The sequence below is a fragment of the Mauremys reevesii genome, linkage group 2 (assembly GCF_016161935.1).
Source record: "Mauremys reevesii isolate NIE-2019 linkage group 2, ASM1616193v1, whole genome shotgun sequence".
Lineage (NCBI taxonomy): Eukaryota > Metazoa > Chordata > Testudines > Geoemydidae > Mauremys > Mauremys reevesii.
In genome coordinates, this window is record NC_052624.1 from 72,615,159 (window position 1) to 72,630,582 (window position 15,424).

The 15,424-nt window shown below is 40.5% G+C and overlaps 1 protein-coding gene across 4 annotated transcripts in view; it reads right to left on the reverse strand.

Moving 5' to 3' along the window:
* The window catches only part of SLC4A7 (solute carrier family 4 member 7), a 173,160-nt gene that overhangs the window by 110,740 nt on the left and 46,996 nt on the right, over nt 1-15,424 (reverse strand). The gene's annotated exons all lie outside the window — the stretch shown is intronic.

The window sequence follows — 15,424 nt, forward strand, 5'->3', positions numbered from 1 at the left end:
CCTACTGAGATCCCCGGACTACAGAACGAGTTGGCAGGCTAAGTACGATGCTTGCAGATGCATCAAGTGTTCTACACAGAAGTCCCACAACATGAGCACTTCCTGGCACAAGAGAGAAGAACATGCACCCCCGTTGTTGATATAGAACATCACCATGGCATTATCTGTCATAACTGATACACATCTCCCTATCAAATGGGCTTGGAAAGTCTGGCACACCAGGCATACCACTCTCGGCTCCCATATTTGCTCCCCAGCCAAGATCTGATGTATCTGTCACTAGCGAGAGGAACGGCTGAGGGCTGGTGAAGGGGATCCCTGCACATACTATCTGTGGGTAGAGCCACCACTGGAGGGAGTCAAGCACCACGTGAAGCAGGGTTACAATCCTTTCCAAGCTGCCTCGGACCGGCCAATACACTAATGCTAGCCATGACTGAAGAGGTCAAAGTCTGAGTCTGGTATGCTGCACTACCGAGGTACAAGCCGCCATGTGTCCCACAAGTTTCAGGCAATTCCTTGCTGTGGTGGGGAACTGCCCAAGACTTCGTATGATGTCGCCGAGGGACCAAAACCTTGCTTCCGGGAGGTATGCCCTGGCTTGTGAGTCCAGTACCGCCCCTATAAACTCTATCTGAATCGAGGACAGCGTTGATTTCCCCTCGTTCAAAAGAAGGCCTAATTTGTCGAACGTCACTCTTATGAAGTCAACTTGTGCCTCCACTTGAGACCTGGAGCCGCCCTTGATGAGGTATGGGAACACCTGTACCTGCTGTAGGCGAAGGAACGCAGCCACAACTGCTATGCACTTGGTAAAAACACGAGGCATCGCTGACAGGCCAAAGGGAAGGACTGTGAACGAGTGTTGTTCACCACAAACCTGAGGTATTGTCTGTGGGACAGGGTTATTGCTAAGTGGAAGGACGTGTCCTTCAAGTAAAGGACAGCATACCAGTCTCCTGGATCTGATGATGGAGGCCAAAGAGACCATGCGGAACTTGAGCTTCTTCACGAATTTGTTGTGTTCTCACAGGTCTAGTATGGGCCTGAGCCCACCCCTGGCTTTCGGTATTAGGAAATACCAAGAATAGAAACCCTTGCCTTCTGCTCCTGAGGAACCTATTCCACTGTCCCTAGTAAAAGGAGTGAGTGCACCTCCTGTATAATGAATTGCTCGTGAGAGGGGTCCCTGAAGAGGGACGGGGAAGGGTGGAAGGGCACAAAATTGGATGGAGTATCCCCACTCTACCATGCGGAGCACCCAGCGGTCTGAAGTGATACAGGACCATGCACAGTAGAAAGGGGACAGTCGGGAGGAAAGGTAAGGCAGGGTAGATCTCAGTTTTTGTTCTGGTGCACCGTCCTCGACCGCACCTTCAAAAAGGCCAGTTTGGGGCCAGAAGGTGGTTTGGGATGGCCAAAGCCCTGGCCTGAGGACAGGTGCGGCCTTTTTCTGATGTTCCTATTCCTCCTCCGGGAGCCGTCCCTCTCATTCAAAGGGAATCCTAATCTTAGGTTTTATATCTTACATTTATCTGACAGCAATCTGCTATCTGAAAATGCTAGGATCAAAACTGTGGTGAAAGTCAAAACTATCTGTTAGGGTTAGACAACTTCAAATAGTTCCTAGTTCTCAGAGTATACAACTTGTGTTTTGGGTCCTGTAACCCTGACTTCCTTCTGACCAGTCAGCACCACTATCGCCGCAGGTGCAATCAAAAGGGAAGCCGACAGTGCTACCAGCGGTGCCACCAATGCTGACACCGGCACAGAGTTATGTATGATGCTATGTGTGTCGTGCACTACCATCCTAAGAAAACAGTAGCCTCCACCTTTGTCACATGCTTTGACTTTCAATGTATTAATGTGTTTTCTAGACATTTAGTGCAAATCAAGCCTTTTTTTTTTTTTTTTTTTTTTTTAACAGTCAAGTAATCTAAGCATTCATTTTTGGAACATTATAAGGAACATAAGTGAGTGAAAATGGTATATCCACCTTCTTTTAAAGAAATACATTTTCATCCACTTTTTAAACCTACATGGTAAGTCCCCTGTTAGACATACCCAAGAAACTAAGATCAGGTGAATTCTCCCTCCCCCTATCCCACCAGCCCTCTCGTCCGGTCTGGAATTAGGGTTGCTGTGCCAGGGCAGAGGGTGCTACTGTGGGTGGCCAGTGCCCCCTCTGCAGTTTAGTATAGTGCAGCCACTGAATCAGGAAGCTACCTCTGCCCCTAACATAAGTGCACAACCTGCTTGGTTGCAGATTTAGTTAGAGAATACAGTGAGATTCAGAGGCAAGTTGTTTCTAGTTTTTGGGTTGTATCTGATTTATTTCAGGATCTTATTCTGATTCTTTAGAATCTCAGAATTGTTTCCAACCTACAAGTTTGCCCATCAGATTTCAATTTGCAACCACTGTTCAACATCAAATTCCTTTCCTGTAAATAAGAGCCAAGCTAGTCATGCCAAGTTTCCATAGCTGCACACCAACTGTAGCATTTACAAGAACTTGAATTTCTTGTTAAACACTATATTATATATACACATATGTATGTATGTACATACATACACACACAAACTATAACAAGTAAACTTGCACCTCTTTCTACCACAGACAGGACACGTTTTTGTATAGAATATTTCATACTAACAGCATTCCAAAATGCTGTATACAGTTATGACTAATAAAAGAAATGCAGGTTAATTAACAGCAGGAGGAAAAATTATGAAGTATATGCAAGGGAGAAAATGTTTTCAAGTGAGATTTAAAATGGGAGGGAAAATAAAACAGCCTTTTGTATATTTATCTCAGTTAGTCTATAGGAAAAGTATGCGTATTAACAATGGTTAGATTGTATAAAGGGGAAAAGAGGTAATGCTAGTCAGGAGTGAAAGTAACTCACACCATTTACCGGTACGGGGCTGGCTTCAGCCCCCAGAAGGGGCGGGGCCTCAGGCAGAAGGGGCAGGACCGGAGGATCAGCATCCCCATCCAGCCCTTCCAGGCCACCTGGCCCACGCCACCCAGGGCTCCCGTGGCAATTTAAAGGGCCCGGGGCAGCTGCTCCCTTTGCCTTGTCAGTGGTCAAGGGAGGGCAAAAGGGGCACGGACGTTAAAGCACTGCAGGTTTCTTTGCCGCCGCAGCGCTTTAACGTTACTGCGCTTTGGATATGGGTTGGTGCGGGTTCTTATCGGTACACCGTACCAGCCTTTACCAGCTCACTTTCACCCCCGGTGCTAGTTATGCAGAGAGAAAGTAGACAGAGAAAGAACTGCAAGACAGGCTGGTGCAAATGCATGATGGGTTTATAAACAAAAGACAATTCAGAATAGGATCCTGAAGAATGTAGTATTTAATGGGCATTTCTGGATGTACAGTATTCTGTACACACTAGTCTGGACAGCATAATCTTGGGGAGGACAGAGAGAAAAGGAATCATAGATTAAGATTTCATGAGGTTTAGGCAAAGTAGCATCTAATGGGCAAAGTTGTGGAAATGACAACAGCCATTTATTAACATAAGAAATGTGGTAGAAGTTCAGAGTCAAGGAAATGCCATAGTTAAAGAGATTCAACTTAGAAAACAGGTTAAATTACTTGTTCCATTCAAGTTCTCATACTGCTCGCATCCATATGATAGCTAAGCACATTACAAAGGTACATTTAACTGTGTGATTGCTATCTGTCATGTGTTCGCTCTCCCCTTCCTCCCCTACTTCCCAGGGGAATTTGGGGGGGGGGGAGGAGAAGGGGGGACTTCTTCATTTTTATTTCATTTCATGATGTACCATGCACTGTTAGTGAACGTAATGTCAAAAAGTGCACCCCGGTAATATATCTAGGGGGAAAAAAAACAAACAATGTAATGCATTGATCCAACAGGAAGGAAAAGCCTGGAAAGAGTACTGTTGAAAAAGACCTACAGGGTCATATGGAGATACATTTGCTATTCAATATGGCTGCAAATTAGCCCAATGTAATATTGAGCTAAACGGACAAGGGTATAACATCACAAAAGCACGGAGACAAGTACAGTAATTATCTATGCACTTCATCATACAAAGTCATTGAAGTCAATGGCGAAGGCCCACTGACTTTCATGATGCAGGATCAGGATTTACATGATTCTGGTGCAACCACATCAGATGAATTAAGTCCTGGGCAGCCCATTATCAGAAAGACAGACAAGTTGAAAGAAAAATTATTAGAAGGAATAACTAAAGTATTACAAATGAATAAAAAATTAAATTATGCCTCTTGAGTATGCTTACGGACATAACAGTCCAGTATGTGACACTGTGCTATCAAAAAACACAAATTAAACTGAAAATAAATCTCCCCTCATTAACTTCTTTCAGTTACAGTATTTGAGCTGTTACTTTTAACTATATTGGGTATACAATTTCCAGAGAATAAAAAGTGTGATTTTCAAGTCACCTACATTGCTTTAAATATGGTGTTTGAGTCAACTGTCCTAAAGGAAAAGTTTTAGAGCATCAAATGAAGACAGTTTTGCCCAGCCCATTGTGAAAGTCCACAGTGTAATGGCAGATAGAACAAGCAAACATTTAAAAAAAAAAACTACAAGTGGAATAAGTTTCTCAATACCACATTTTGAAACTGTATTTTGCAGTATCACTTAAGCTGACCTTACTATTTACCATCCTTTGCTCTTAATGACACAAATGAAAGAGGTATGTTGCCAATTATGCACATACAGAAGTGGCCTTCAAATCTCCATCATGTGAAAGCGGCACATCTATTGAGATTAGATTACCAAAAGGCATGCATGCCCTTGTAAGCCCTCCTGTTACACTGCTATCTCAGTGTATCCAATTTATGCAGAGACTCTTCCAAGAATAAACTACTAGCAACCACAAACATCCTACATCCAGAAAGCAACCATTCATAACCTTCATTCTTTGGAAAGACAATACCACACTAGGAGCATCATATCATTTGTAAAATCAGTTAGAACCAAAAACCAGATATTTTAAACCTAGGTCAGACATAAGGTAACTAACTGTTCAGTTAAACTATAATACTAACTTTAAGACATAGCATCTCTCTTGCTAAAGATAGATATATAGGGTATAGACTTCCAACAATCATATAAAATCTGCCAGGCTAGTTTTAGCTAATAAAGCTAAAGAGGCAGCTGTTATAGCTTCACATTAAAAAGAGTCAGGAGGCATAAGCCTGCATTCTAGTTTCTGGATAAAGAGTAAATTAACTAGGACTGTGTGAACCTATTTAGTTTCCCTTCTCTGGCAATTCCATGTAAACAGCCCAGAATAAACTGATTAGTGTTACCAACTGTCCCTTTGCAGTCTCCAGTGGTTTCCATGTGTGAAATATTACTTGCGCTGATCCTACCGACACATAAAAAGACAGAAGAGAGTAGTGGGGGTAGAAAACAAAAGCAAAAGCAAAAGTTCAAACTCTCACTGGACAAATTCAATAGATTTAAAATTTCAGTTTCTCTCTTTTTTGTTAAGAAACAGGAATTAAATAAATACTTTGGGGATTTTTTCCTTCCTTTATATTTTATTAGCCTTTTTACTCTTCTTGATTTTTTTTTTTTTAATAAGCAATGACTACGCTGTCCCAAAAAAAGGCGGGGAGGGGAGAAGAGACAGGATAGTTTAGTGCAGGGCTAGGCAACCTATGGCATGCGTGCCGAAGGCAGCACGCAAGCGGATTTTCAGTGGCGCTCACACTGCCCGGGTCCTGGCCACCGGTCCGGGGGGCTCTGCATTTTAATTTAATTTTAAATGAAGCTTCTTAAACATTTTTAAAACTTTATTTACTTTACAAACAATAGTTTAATTATATATTATAGACTTATAGAAAGAGACCTTCTAAAAACGTTAAAATGTATTACCGGCACGCGAAACCTTAAATTAGAGTGAATAAATGAAGACTCAGCACCCCACTTCTGAAAGGTTACCGACCCCTGGTTTACTGCTTTTCTGACATGCCTCTTATTGGCTGTTTCTAAAAGGGGAGCAGCATGTTTTTCCATCTGTGGATACTTTGACCTAGAACAAGACCCTAGGATGAATTCCTGTAGTTGTGGGAAGATTCTTCTGGTGAGCCATAGAAAACTGAAAGAATGCTTACCTGCTTCCCCAGGCTGCTGAGCACCCATATGAGTATTGTAGGAGGGACTTTGGTACCCCTTAGATCTGTACTCATTAAAAGACAGATGGCATTTAGTACACCCAGCAAGACTTAAATCGCTCCTTCCCCAAAGTATGCTCTAATGATTTGACTGTATGAGAAACTGAGTCCTATCTCTCTGTTCTGGACAGTACAGACTTCCCAGTGCTGTTTGCTCTCAGTGGTGAAACCCAGGCTGTGAGGAGTAGGATTGAGACTCCTTCCTGCCTTTAAGATACAGAGCTCTTTTCTCCAGCAGATTGGATGAGAATAGGCAAGGTGCAAGTCTCATTCTGCTACCCACTATAGCAGACATCCACAAACTGTTCATACCTTTAATTCGGAACACTTATTTGCCTGCTCAACAATACTCCCACTTAGAGGAGGAATGGAAAGTCTCAGAGTGCACACAAGAAAGGTGTCTGCACAGACCAAATGCACCAAACATACTTCCTTCCCCAAGGCAGAAAGCTTAGAAGAAAGGGGTTTTAACCCTTACAGGCTCACTACTTGCTAACTAATGCTAGGAAAATTATCTTCTAGAAAGGAAGCCTGGGCCATCCGGTATTTCTGCTGTAGGCAGGACCTCTAGGCAGCTTGGGAAAGAGGGAGCACCTCATTATGGATTTTAAGCCACAGCTTGCAATGACCCCAGAAGTATTGCAGCGAGGAGACAACCCAGTACTGCAGGCTAGTAGAAGCATTCTGCAGCAGAATGAGTGGCCTGTAGCCGCATAATGGGATCTTGGTCCATGACTGGGCCTCCTAGGCACTGTGTTGACACAAGTAAATAAAAATGAAAAAATTTAGAATACCCACCCACTTTGAGTACTAAGACGGTATGTCCTCTCCTGGTTTTCCTACCTCCCTAATCACTCGTTCAGCGTCCCCACTTCAACTTTCTGTGGTGGGTTCCACAGGGCTCTGTCCTTGGGCCCATTCTCTTCTCCATCTACACCTTATCTCTGGGTAATCTTATCGACAAACACAAATTCAACTTCCATATATGTCAAAGCAGGAATTTTCTGTAATATTTTTATGACCCTTATGTATGCTCCTGTTTCCCTTTCACTTTGCATTGTTAAAAGGTTTTAATCTGCTCCTAGAACAGCACAGAAGGCATGAGGTATGCATGCAAGTTAGCGGTCTCTGAGGAACAAATAAGGTCATTAAAGAACTGGTTGAAACTAACCCCATTATCAACAGAGGATCCAGCAAGACAAAGATGTCCCAATGACTGAACAACAAACATCTAACAGCAGGAAACCCCAGCATGCACAACATTTGAACTGAGCTGGAGAATACAAAAACGTCTGGTGACTGGAATAAGATGGGCACTTTTGGAGGGACTAGGAAGCTCTGACAAAGAAGGTAGCCAGGAATGGAGTCCATCACAGTTTGGCTAATGGCACTGGGTTGGCCAGGATGAACTCTGACTTAACTTCCACCTCTCTGTGCTAACCTATGAACCTTTAGATTCTGTATGCCAGGTGATTAATAGTTACCTTGTTTTGAAAAAAAGCTGCCTCATGTCACTGCAAATACTCAGTGAGAGCCCTGAGAGGACACAGTACACGCCTCCCACAGGACTCTGGCTTGGCTGGATTCGCTGCAGGGAGCCACGGAGAGAGACAGATCATTGGTGCCAAAAGCTCCTATCTTAAGAGGCTTGGAGGCCATGGACCTGCCCCTGTGGAACTGAGTTGGTCCTGTGGGGCCCAGGACACTATCCAAGTCACCCCCAGGAGACTGGTTAAAGGCTGGGGCACAGACAAGACCCTGTGACACCATCTCTATGCTGATGACTCTCCAATCTACCTTTCTCCTTCTGTCAAAACTAAAATCTTGGCCTGTCTCTTCTGCCATCTCCTTGTGGATGTTTAACCATCAGCTCAAGGTAAATATGGTTAAACAGAGCTCCTAATCTTCCCTCCTCCCTCCCCACGTCCCCCTCATTTTTGCCTCATTTCTCAACTGCTGTGGACAATGCCACCATCCTGCCTGTCACTCAAGCCAGTAACCTGGGCATTATTTTTGACTCGTAACTCTCTTGGTTCTCACGTTCAGGCCATAGCTAAATCTTGCCAATTATTTCTATATAACATCGCCAAGAAAAGGCCTTTCCTATCCATCCATACAGCTAAAACTCTCACCAAAGCTCTCAACATCTCAATTACTGCAACATCCTTCTCTCTGGTCCTGACAAACGCAATTTGCCCAGCTCATATCCATTCAGAATTTTGCTAATCAGATCATTTTCCTAACCTGTCACTTTGGCCACATTATCCCTCTCTTTGATTCCTTCCACTGGCTCCCTCCTCCTCTTTTGCATCAACCATAAGCTGCTTGTATTCACTTTCAAGACCCTTTATGGCCTACCCACCCCACCTATCATTTCTCATTCACTATCGAGAGGTTGATGTTCGCCTCTAATTGGCCCATGACTCCAGCTGTTGAAATTAATATGGGAGATCAGGAGACACTATATTTAATCATAATTCCTTTATTTAGTCCAAAAGACAAATGGTATTTTATACAATTACTCTAAAACATCCCTGACAGCCTAAAAATAAGCAGTCACTATATCGAATACAGTAACAAAGTATGTGGTCAGTATACTCACAAACAGGCCACACCTAGGGAAGAGAGTCTCATGCTAGGATGTCATAGTATGATCAGGTAGGGTCTGAAAAAGAACACTCAGATTTGTAACTTTTTATACCCTTCAACAAATGAGGTCATTGCTAATTATTGACTTCCGCTAAAAACCAATGAGACAATTCACGCTTAGGATTTACAACCTTTCTTCCCAAGGCCTTTCCTCCCTACCTCTTCCTCCTCTTCTTGCTGACCAACAGTTTTTCCTTTGTACCTGAGTTCACATAGGCCCTAATTTTTTAAACAACACTTGTGTGCGGCATGGAAAGGAACAGGTTGGCTTGTTTGAAGATAGATTCTCAGTCTCATTTAAAACCAGTCACCGCTTTCAGTCAGTGGCCTTCTTTTTAGAAACTTCCTCTTATTTTGTTGGCTATCCTTTGAACCAGACGTCCAATATATAACTCATTTTCAAGGCCTTTCTTCCATTTGCTAGTCCAGGCCTCTCTTTACAACACATACATAATTCCTTAGCCAAACTTAAACTAACCTTAATTCTTTAATTTCAGATTTATTGTACACGAGCACCGATTCCCCACTTGTTAGATTTTCAAACACACACATCTGTGCTTTCTTTCAAGATGCCTCATGCAAATATCCACAGCTACCTCATTATCCACCTTCAAATCCCTCCTCAAATTCTACTTTGCATGATGCCCACCAAAAAACACTACCACTTTACAACTATTAAGCTTCTGGTTAGCAAAATAGACTTTGGTCTCTGCAAACTAATGCTAATTCACTGTTCACTTGTACTCCCCCATCTGTCTACATACATCTCTTGTCTTATACTTAGACTGTAAGCTTCTTAGGGCAAGGACTGTCTTGTTGTTCTGTTTGTACACTGCCTAGCAAAATAATGGGGTCCTGGTCCGTAATTAGGGCTCCTAGGTACTATGGTAATAATAATAATGATAAAGTTTACTCTTTGAATCTCTTCTCACACTTAATGTTTAGACTATAAGCAGAATTTTTTTTTGATTCTTCAGTGTACTATTCTTCTTAAAACTAGACACTTAATGAAGTAGTCACTAAACCAAGATTAATATTTAGATAGAATTATACACTTTTCTGTCTAAAGAATATTTCAGATATGGTGTTTGTACACGTTATATTTATAAGGTGATTAAAAATAACTAATCCAGAGTAGCATGCATCTTGGCAGACTTTAGCCTTTTCCTAAAGAAGCTCAGCTGTCCACAGCCAATATGTATTAATACATACTCTGGCCCAACAGACAATGATGCACAGAAAATTAAATCTGAAGTGAGCTTTTCCATTCTGTCTTCTGTGCAATCTCTTCTCACTGTGTAACTGGTCTAATGTTATGCAGTCTCATACTCAGGACCAATTTCAAATGGGCTTATTGCCCAAACTACACTGCAGAGTAGCAGCTTGCCAGCAATAATACATCTTGCCAGCAATGCACAAAAAAGTATTATTCCAACAGACTTACAATCTAATGAAATATAATAAATCAATATCTCATTCTGATTGACAATGATCATCACCTGCTTTTGAAACCATTAACCTTGGGTTATTCTTTATATAACTGTGGACCCTGGCAGGGCCAAACGCAGTTGCTTGAGCAACTTCCCCCCCAATTTTAAATTTGAGCCAACGCTCATCTGCCCCATATATGGTTCCACAAAGCCAAAAGGGGCTTTGTTTGGGCTGCAGTGTTTTCAGTATTTGCATGACACACAGATTTACATCTACATTTTAATCAGGCACAGGCTGTGTGTTTGACTTCCCTTTTCTACAGCACAGATTTGGGGTCTGTATAAGAGATGGGCAACAAGCTCAAACCAAGCAAAAGGTAATATTAGTATGGTTAAGGAGGAGAAACCCAGACAGAATGTCAGACCACTCCCTCCAAAAGAGGGACTTTGCTCGCCCTTAGTCGATTCAGGTTCACAGCTTTCTGGGCTCACTGGATCCTGAGCTGCCTGCATATATTCAGGCAGCAGCAGTTAATTAACATCTGCACTTGCAAGGAGTTGATAACCTTTCCTTTTGGATGTAGGGAATTCACTACAATCGTCAACGCCTCTAGACTGGACTAATGTCATGCTCTATATTTGGGATCTCACAGAGACCAATCTGACAATTCAGCTGGTGCAGAATGCAGCTATTTGCTTCCTACAGAGAATACTGTTCTTGTGTCCTGTACTTTAGGCTATTTTCTCATAAGTTATTCAGTATAAATCAAGATGTTGGCTTTGACCTAAAAGAAAATTTCAGATGAATTTAGATGTAGCTTTTTGACTACATGGAAATTTTTGCTAGGGAAAAAAAAAAATCACTACTTTAGTTGATAAAATGTTGAAAAGCTTCCCCCACCCCACCCCAAACAAAATACACATTCTGTTAAAAAACAAAAATATTTTTAAAAATTTAATTGAAATTATTTTTTTCCAGCCAGCTCTACTAAATTGCCATAAAAGATCTGCATCCTTGTTACCATACAGGGAAAAAAGTGGTAGGTGGCAAGATTTTTTCAATGAAAAGTCCTCAACTTAACTCTGGAATTTGTCTCCTGACCCTTACTCCGACAGAGCTGAAATCTGTTCCTGACCTTTAGGATATGCTATAAGGCTTTATTTTCATCATTCTTTTCCTAGTGTGAGTTGAGTGACATTTGTCTTTTCCTCACCTTCTACATCATGATTTTTTTATAATGTTGACACTGATCTTTAATGATTTGAAACACACCCAGAACAGCTCATAAGTGCATATTTAATATATAAAAATATATGCATTTAGGACCTCCTCCTCATTAATTGTTCCTTGTAAGTGTAAATCATTCATAGTTTCAGGCTGTTTGAACTGATATGCGGTCACTAGGAAGAGTAAAACAGTCACTTTGCATTTCCTAAACAGTATATTTTCATACCTCAAACAGAAATAAGTAATTAATTCAGTCACTCTGTTTACTATCTGTGTTTGTAGAGTGTTGATAATGTGCTTAGTACTATAAAGAACAGAGAAAATGGCCTTTTTTTTTTTAAAATCAATACAGTTTGGTAGCAGAATACAAAAGGAGAAGGAATCCAGCAGACAGCTGAACATTACACACAATATCCCCTATTTTTGGGGGGAAAAAAAATCAAAGTTTTGACATTATCTGAACTTTCATTTTGACTGCACAATTCACATGAATAAAAAACATAAAAGGAAGTCAAGAAAACTGAACTCACAACTAAACAGCGTACTTTTTTAAATGTCTCATTTGCTTTGTGTGCTCTTCAGATAATTTTTTAAAAACTGTAGTAGCTATTAGTAGCATCACTTACAATGCACTTTCCCTCCATTTCCTAAAAACTTTAACCTTCAGAAAACTAGATGTCTCAATCACACCCCCAATGTACACATCATATCCTGCACATGCAGAGATGCCTGTTAGTCAAAAAATGATACCAGTTACTGTAATAAGTACTCAAGCTTTTTTTTTGGGGGGGGGGGCAGCGTGGGGGAGCAAAGAGAATGCTGCAATTTAGGAAACCAGTCTCCCAGAATTTCCATCTAGGTACAAACATCAGATATTATCTTAGGCCTTGTCTATCCCAAGACTTTTTCCTCCATAAATTTCCCAATTTACTAGTGGTACTGCTCCACCAGTGGTAGCATCTGTGGGAGCTCTAGCATAGATTAGGGTCCAGCAGCCACTGGTGGTTTGGGGTTTGTTTTTTTTGTTTTGTTTTGTTTTATTAATTACAGTGTCCTAATTACAGGACTGCTTGAAGCAGGGTTTGATGACATGGCAGTTATATCACTGGCAGCCATCAGCACTGAAGTTTACATTAGAACTCTAAGGTAAGAAAATCTCAAGTAGACATAGCCTTTATGTAAGGTTCTATTCTCAGAGTGACTAGGTAATAATGGCACTGTGGGGTTCCACATTTATTAACTCATTTAAATATTAATGTTGCTCAGTTTATAAGTAGAAAGATTTTTCTGGAACCAGCCCTGTAGAACTAAGCCTGGGACCGGAAAAGCAAAAGTAAGTTCTTTCTGGCAAGTGTACTGTGACGAGTACCTTTTGCTGTCTTACACCTGTACAACCCTTTCAGCTTAAATGGGAGTGCAACAGAGGCCCTGCAAGAAGAATTTACTTAACTAGTTTGTTGATGCATAAGTCAGGTGCATCAACTTTGACTGAAAGAGTCCAGTGCTGCTACACTGAATGAACTACTTCTGCAGGATTAGCAGTAGTAAAAACACTAAACACTTTGTTTATACTGAAGTGAGCGGATGTAACTCAATACTCCCCAGTTATCCATTTGTGTAATAAAGTACTTATTTTACTCTATCGCTTTTCAGCACGGACCTTCATTTTCAACCTTTAGAACTCTAGTAAGCACACCTGTTGAGACTAAAATGCACTACAATTCCACAGACCTGCATACTAATTTTCCATTTTGAATTTATCAAAACAATATACTTACTTCAGACCTCTTCTCCTCTCTATCCCACTTGCTACTTCCAAACACACAGAAGACAACTGCCATTTTCCAGACTTCAACCACTAACACTGCAGTAGGCAGTATTCCAAGAGAATAGAGAAAAATCTAAGGTATACCAGATATATTTATTTATTCAATGAATTCTACCTGTGGATATATAAGAATCCTGTGGTCACATAACTATCTTTATATTTAGAAACTTCTTGCTAATCATAACCACCTTAAGAGTATCATGGGAGAGACTGAAAAGAAGACTTGAGTTTTAAGGCTCATCCCCATTAATTTGACTCTAGGTACACAAAAGACATTAGGAATATTTGAGAGATTTCGCTGACCAGCCAGCCCCTTAATTCTGACTCCATTTGTCCCAGCAAAATCCAGCAGCTCAAACAAACAACTGTCTTGCTCCAACAGGATTCATGCTTTAAAATCCTTCACTTAGTTTAGAACAACTGCAGCAGTACTTCAATGAAGCCTCCAAAGCAGCATCTTAGATCATTAATTTTTACAGAAGCAGAGTAAGGAACACTAAAAGATAAAAATATACACTTATTTTTATAAAAAAATGTATAATCCTTTTTAGAAAAAAGGTTTAAAAACAGTGTGTAAATATGTGAAAATGACCGAACACCTTCAGGATATATACTATTTTTAAGTAATGTATTACTACTACTTTGGTAGCACCTCTGGATCCCAATCAGGGTGATATAGTAGGCACTATACAAACAAAATGACAGCCCACATTTCAGAGAGGTTACAATCTAGAATTTAGACAATATGCAACAGGTGGATAAGCCATAAAACAATCTGAAGAGAAGTGAGGGAGGAAAGGAGGAGGAGAAGGCAACATGAGAGACAGGTGTATTAGCATAAACTGGCACACAGAAGATTGGACACAGATGGTCACTGGCCCTAACCAACACCAAGTGATTTGTAGGCCATCAGGGCAAACAGCCCTCAATATATTAAAATATTACTAAACATTTGAGTAACTTATGGGAACATCCTTGACCTTTTCAATGCTAGTTATTAGACAGTACTGTGGGTGTTGAACTACAAGATCTTTTAGAGATATCTTCAGCTAGAGGCGCAAATCTAGATTACAGTTAAACATACAGGAAACGAATCTATGCCTGGACATTTAAAGCTAAAGCAGATTACCTTCAAACATCAAATCAGCTTTAACCAGTATCTAATTAAGCAAAAGTAACAGCCCCCAGTGATATACACATGACAGATAATTAATGCTGATACAAGTTCCGCATCCAGAGTTATAGGCAACTGCATAATTGCATTGAAGAAAAAAAAAAAAGTTTCTCTAGTATAGAGCCCCTATAGCAAATAAGACCATTGCAGCTAGATGCATTTGACAACATCTGACTTTTTTTTTTAAATAAGAGATTCATTTAAACTGTATTGTAGCGTCAGTAGTAATGGATTAATGCAATTAAAAATCAGAAAGTCCATTAAACCTCCAAAATGCTCCAGTGGGCTTTTAACTTAAATCTCAGGGAAATTTCACCTATCATCTTTTGTTTCCTTTGGGTTCTAATTAAACTGCAAGCCCTGCTGAACACTTCACTGAGATAAATGCCTGTGATAAAAGCTACACGTCTACATACAAAAAGCCAGAGCCCATAATGGCATAAATTCATTACTTCAGTATAGAGACTCCAAACAAAAGGGAGTTTATAAACATACTATTAAAGACTTAAAGAAAAAAAATTAAAACCCAAAGGAACAATTTACAAAGATGCTGAACTTTCTATGATAATCACAATATAGGCAGAACACTGCTGAAAAACAGTTTGATTGGTAGGATACAATCAAGCTCCTGAGATCCCTCACCAGAAACTACGTGCCACATAGAATTACTTATTTTTCTCCATAGTCAAACAGCCTTCAGTGAAGAAAAGCAGAGTTGTAAACTAATAATTAAAAATCTTACTCAAAATCTGATAACAGATTATCTCAAGCCAAAAGGACTTAGTTTTACTAGATTAGGCCGACCGACAATTCAATCAAAAAACTTCCAGTTACACAGAAACTTCTAAACAGATATCTATGCTACAAAAATTATTTCCAGCCGTGGTTCTTTCAAAGGAAATTACTTGCACAACCAAGGACATGAGG